Source organism: Notothenia coriiceps, unplaced genomic scaffold (genome assembly GCF_000735185.1).
Source record: "Notothenia coriiceps isolate Sejong01 unplaced genomic scaffold, NC01 NC01_scaffold00037244, whole genome shotgun sequence".
NCBI lineage: Eukaryota > Metazoa > Chordata > Actinopteri > Perciformes > Nototheniidae > Notothenia > Notothenia coriiceps.
Window position 1 is genome coordinate 12,576,118 of NW_011369945.1, and position 6,711 is coordinate 12,582,828.

At 34.5% G+C, this 6,711-nt stretch overlaps 2 protein-coding genes across 6 annotated transcripts in view; one reads left to right on the forward strand and one right to left on the reverse strand.

The window, feature by feature from the left end:
- Nucleotides 1-6,711, forward strand: part of LOC104965314 (protein kinase C beta type-like) — a 469,227-nt gene that overhangs the window by 124,584 nt on the left and 337,932 nt on the right. The window lies entirely within an intron of this gene.
- lmo3 (LIM domain only 3) overlaps nt 1-6,711 on the reverse strand; it is a 224,206-nt gene that overhangs the window by 2,690 nt on the left and 214,805 nt on the right. The window lies entirely within an intron of this gene.

Sequence of the window (6,711 nt, forward strand, 5' to 3'; positions counted from 1 at the left end):
TCCTGACCAGTTGTCAGTTGGTATTTTGAAAAACAAAATGTGCATTATGCTGTGCTGGATAGAGTGGAGAGATACATTATCTGTAACATGTTTACGACTCCTGTTAAGTGCAGATACTGTAACTTTTGCAGTGTTGAATAAAAAAGGACAACATTGAGAGTTTGTAATGATTTATTAAATATTCTTAAGTCTTGTGGAAGTCAACAAATGTATCTAAATGTAAATAGAGCTAATAGATTTAACCTAGAGATTGTGTTTTTCTTATAGTAACAATTATTTGTGTGTACAGTGCATAGATTAATATTGTAAAAATAAAACACTGAAGGTTCAAAATTAACACTCACAGTGCAGGGGAATAACACCATTTAGTGTTAAAAATACACTTTCCTGTGTAATTGAACAACTTTCTAAATTATATAAATCAACACTCCCAGTGTAAAGCAATAACACCATTTAGTGTTAAAAATGGTTATAAAACAACACTGTCAGTGTTAGATAATTAACACTATTAGAGTTAAAATATTAACACTTTCCAAAGTGTAACTTTAACTCCCAATTGGTGAGGATTATATAAACACCAAGTAAGTGTTGATTTTAACACTTACGATTTTGCTGTGTATAGATCATGAACTATTGTCAACATCTTCAGTTTCTGTGTTTTTTATGTTGTTTTGTGAGAAACTTAAACTTTGCGAAGAAGGATAAGAAAGATATAATTGTGTTCGAGCTCAGCAGGAATTCTTACTCATTAAAAAAACTTCCCTAATCTAATGAACATGTCCTTTACATTTTTATGTAAAGCACTCATATCTTAATGAAATGTGTTTTAACCTTCAGCGGAAAATAACTCATTTTGTAGATTATAGAGATGCCATTAATGATTATTTTCTTCATTGAGATGAAAAACACATGTACTTTTCTGTCATAACTGACACAATTAAAAAAATTAAAAAAAAGCTGGAATCAGAGAAGGTTTAGCATTTTTTTGCTGTAAAAATGTATGAAACAATGAATTGATTATCCAAACAGCTGCTGGTTTATTTTTTCTTGGTTTCAATAATCAATAAATTGACCAATCGCTGCAGCTGTTGTATGTTTATCGAGTCAGCACAATGTGTTTAAAACGAGTCAATTGAGTCACCATTTCTGATAAGCAGAATCTTGTGCAATTCGAGAAGACTAAATGATTATTTTACATTATAGAAATGTAAGCTGATTAAGACCATTAAGACTCATGAAAACAGATCATTATTTTTAACTGGATTGTTAAATCTCATCTGCAAAAAGTGCAAAAATGTTGAGTTATCTGTTTAAATCATGGTTTAAATACAGCTGTAGAAATGTAGCAGCATCTGAATAGAGAACGAAAGTGAAACACCTTTACTGTGTCATGAGCTTAAATCAGGTATGTGAACCAATTGGGCAATGAATTAACGTTTTTTAAGGATGAAATAACCTGCTGTTTATATGCTTGGTTATTGATTTTGATTCTTTTACTTTTGCACAAAAGCAAAAGAATCAATAAAACAGTAAGAAGGTAAAGTATCAGCATCAAAATATAAATATTTAAAAAGGTAAGCATGTGTAGATTCAGGGTAATGTAGTTTATAATATGGAATAATAAATATTGATTAATAATTGATAACATCACTTTATTCATGAATTGAAGTGATTTTGCAGTTTTATATTACTGCCAGCTTGGATATTTATCAATTAATCAATCAATTAAAGGTGGGGTATGTAATTTTGGAGAAACCAGCTCGAGTGCGCTAGAATTTGAAACTACACAGCAGAAAAAAATCTGCCTCTTCCTTCAGACTTCCTTACAAAGCCCCTCCTCCAACACACACGAACGCGCACATGACCAATGAGGGCACGAGATAAGTTTGCGCACAGATGGAAGGCTGACAGGCAGGTAGGCCATCCAGTTATTTTAGCCGGGCCGGCTAAAATGATTGGTCGTGCTTTTTACAGCGCCACGGATTCCACAGATGACATTTTGTTATGTATTTATTGTCAATGTATTCATTGCTATCGGGATGTTAAGAGCATTCCATGGAATATAACAAAAAGTGTTTCTGAAATAAATGACATACCCCACCTTTAAGTCCCATCTTTACCGTTGAAAATAATACACCAAATGATTTTGTCAATTATATTTTGCATTGCTAATTTGACTCTTTACAGTTACTAAAAGCTATAAGATAAATGTAGATGTAGTAGAGTACAAGTATAAGATAGTAGAGAGTGGGAAATGCTCAAGTAAAGAATAATGTAATTAGTACAGTACTTGAGTAAATGTATTTAGTTACTGTCCACCACTTTATCTTATACAATTATCATAAATATAGTAGTGAGAGTACTTTACCATTATTAGCAGAGGACTGAAAGACAGGTAGAATGAGTTCAGTATTTAAAAACAGCACTATGCAGCATACTCCTCTTACAACCTGTAAAACAACCAAAAAACAGAATTATTCACCATCATTCTGCGTTAAAATACTCAACAGTATATACAAAATAGATCTTAACATATAACTACTTGACACCAGAAATATCTCGCTATCGGTAACAGTTTAACGAGCTAACATCAGATAAGTAGCTAGAAAAATACATGTACAGCCTATGATAAAAACAAGTTAGCTTAGCATGCTAGGTGGCTAACAGGATTAAAGCTAGCCGGTGAATGACATGGAGCGGTTAACAGACAGCGGTAGAGTTTGTGCCTTACCTGGTAGGTTCAGAGCAAAGAGTCACCTCGTTAATATATGTCGTATGCATAGGCTGCACAAACATTCAGAGTACAAAGGACAGACTGGAGCTGTGTTTGATTCACAATTCATTAATCACATGACACACTCACACGTGACTGTGCAGTTTTGTGTTAAAGGGATATTACACTGCACTTTACACCACCTTTAAATCCCCTGGAATACGTGGTTTTCTTTGTTTGTTTGCACATATACAAGTATAAAAAAAAGTTGTAATTTAAGAAGAAGTTTGAACATCATACAGGTGAGGTTAAAAAAAAAAAGTTGAAGTACCAGAGTGTAGGAATACTCTGTTATAGTAAAAGTCCTGCATTCAAAATGTTACTCTAGTAAAAGTAAAAAAGTATTAGCATCAAAATATACTTAAAGTACCAAACGTAAAAGTACTAATTTGGCAGATCCATTTCAGAATAATATATATAATATGTTTTGATTATAATCATTGATCATTAAAGTGTTCTCAAAGTTAGTAAAGGTGCAGCTAGTTTGAATGACTTTGTATAATGCAGGGTAGCTTGTGAATTTACTCCAAGTGGAACTAAAGTCTGATTTAACACTTGTTTATATTACACATAATTAATCCAAATCTGCAAAGTAACTATATGTATGAAAAGCATTTAATGGAGTAAAAGTACACAATTTACCTCTTAATTGTAGTGGAAGTACAAAGCAGCATATAAATAGTATCTCAAAATTGTACTTAAGTACATTCATTGAATAAATGTACTTAGATACTTCCCACCTCTGCTAAGCAGTTATACATAAAATGCAAGACATATATAATCAACACAACATGTTTTGTTTGTAAATTGAGCTTTGGTCTGTTGTTTAATAATCTATGATATAGCTCTTTTCCAAAGAGAAGGACCTCTGCATGTCAATGAATAGCCTGATCATAAAGGGGAAATACCGGATATGGGAAGAAAAAGACTTGTGCATCTTGTCTCTCTTTTTTAATGTATAACTTTATGAGCATCACATGTAAAGGTAATGGTATAAAGTAACCATTTACTCAATCACTGTACATAAGCACCGTATTAAGGGTAATACATACTTTTTTTATCTTAATAACTTTTTTCCAGATTCAAATAAATCAAGATGTTATTCTGTCAAACTTGGCTCATCCCCAGGGTCAATTCACAAGCAATCCAGAGTTGATGTAACAAATGTAATACTGCTTGCTTAGTCATTTTGTGTTTAATGGCTCCTAGTTTCAATTTGAATTTATATTAATTTGAATTTATATTAATTTGAATTTTCTATTGATTTCAATAAATCAATTGTGTTATGATTTTTTATAAAGCACTGTTAATTGCCTTGTTGAGATTTACTTTAGCCATACTCCCATTCAATATTCTAATTAATATCTCTCAGCCTTTGACCTGTTGTTGATTAAAATGTTTGTTTAGTATTTACTTTGTCCTTATTTGTCTATCCTTACATAGATTTTTTGTTTCGTGCTTTCCTTATGTTTCAACACAAAACTTAAGTATTTCTAAAATAAAATCACACACGCTGACTGACCGTGGGAACACATTTATTGTTTATGTTGTCTCATGTACAGAAATAACCAATTTACAGTTTACAAACAACTGACCAGGTTTATGAAGCATGTGATTCACTGCACAAGATGGAGGCCTACAGTCCAATCCTCCTCACCCTCATGTGTATGTGTACTATCAAAAACCCAACTAAATGATTCAATACAGGTTTAATGTGGATTCAGCCAAAAACACAAGGTCACAAAAAACCACTGACAAATCATAATCCGTCATAAAAAAAGAAAAGAAAGGGAAGCCACAATTGCACAACCCATAATAAAAAATCCACAGCTGGTCCCCAAAAAAGCATTTACAGCAGTGGACACGTCAATTCAGTAGGAATCATTTCATGGCTTCATGGTTATTCTTCAGACTTTGAATTACATCACATTTTCAGTTTGGCTACTGACACAGGCTTATGAACAGCAAGCAAATGTGGGGACCAACAAGTCAGCGTGACCTTTATACAGCCTTTACTTCATAATCAAACTCTAAAACAAAACAAAAAACATCTTCAAGTTTTCTAAACTGGTGAGCTTTTATGTGCTAGATTATATAATTAAGTTCACAGTTGTTGATGCTTCGTAGGCAGTGGTGATGCTAGAATTAGCGGGCGCGTGTTGTCAGTATGTTGTAAACATTTACGACCGGAAGTGAATTTTTGTTAGAACTGGATCGAGGGAAAAGTCAGTGTTTCTTCATATAACAGAGTTCATTTTTGGCAACATGATTCAATGCATCAGTGCATCATATTTCTGTGCCAAACATCCTGGATGGATATCCGAAAAAAGGTTTAATTAAAAACACCCTATTCTACAAGTTACATGCACATCGTATACACATAAAATCTCATATAGTTCATCATACCATTTACAAGTTTGGTGAAAAAGAGGATAGATACAAGAAATCAAGATATTAAAAGGACGTAGTAGCCGCAAGAAAAGTTGTTATTTTTGGCCGGCGTGCTCCCCAGAGTGACGCGTGTTGTTGTTACCACAATGCAGTGTGCTTATTAGTGCCAGGTGATGACTGCCAACTGCATTTTTAAACAGGACCTGCATGCCTATCACTCGATTCTATGTGAAAGAAGGCACTTACAGGAGAGAAGTGGTACAGGCCCTGTCCGAAAACTACCCCAGTAGATCTTAGTAGAATATTAAATAGGTAAGACTTCAAGTAAAGTGGTGTTAATGCTGTTTAGAACACACGATTCTTGGCAAATAGGGGTCTACGCAGGAGCCCGAGGAACACTGGGGGGCTTTTGGTGCCTTCTGTTTATTTCATACACTCATATGCATGCAACCTTTCTGAGCCAAATGCTCTTTAAAATGTCTGGGAATCTATTTACACAGCAGAAACCGCTAAGAAGTCTCTGTTGATCTAAGAGAAGAAAGGCAGAAAGTCCAAATGTTGGCAATAAATCAACGAGAGGGGGTGACATGAAGACTCAAACATGATGCTCAACATTTCAAATCATTATTATCTGAAGAAGTCATTTGTAGATATGAACACAACACAGGAGGAAGAGGAAATCTTCCCTGAAGGAGCAAAATGCAAGTCGCACTTTGGTCTTTCTTTAGAGATAATATTATCCACACGGAGGGACTTAAGAAAAATGTCAGTACAACTCATTGACTGCCTACATATTCAAAAATGAAGACGATGTTTCTTTTAAAGAAAAGTTATTGTAGTTACAGTTTAGGGCAGGGGGAAGTTAGGGACACACAGCACAAATCCTCCACCTCCAATATGAGCCTTTGTGTAGTAAAGGTAATCTAATTTACCCATCAATACCATAAAAATGTCATCCACTTCCTAATACTTTCAGTCAATCATTCATCCAATAATTAGTAAGTGCTTCTTTCTTATATTTTGCTCTACAAAATGGCTATTTCCACAATCAGTATATGCAATGGCTCAGACGACGGTTCAGTAATGTGATAGGTGACATATTTCACAATAAACTGGATACGTTTCAGTATACGATTGATCATCTCAGTTGAAACCAGTGAGATGAACTGACAGTGAGACTACGAGAGCAATTGAAAAGTGCAAAAGCACTCACCAGAAATACAAACAACAACCTTTAAAGCAGGGGTGGGGAACCTTTTTCCTCTCAAGTGCCATTTACATTTTTTCAACATCCTCCGAGGGCCGTACAAATGATTGACCTCTGTTTAAAAATACTAAAATCACAGCCCATTAATTTCACCTTTCTTTCATGCTGTGCAAAGAAACAGCATCCTCTTAATCCAGATATCTTACCATGTCTCGCGCATGCATTCACGTGCACGGTTGTGGCATGACCACCAAAACAGAGAGATATGGACACAAGATGTGTGCACATTTATTTAGTATCTTCTCCATGTGGACATGATTTAAGTGGGGGGGGGGGGGCC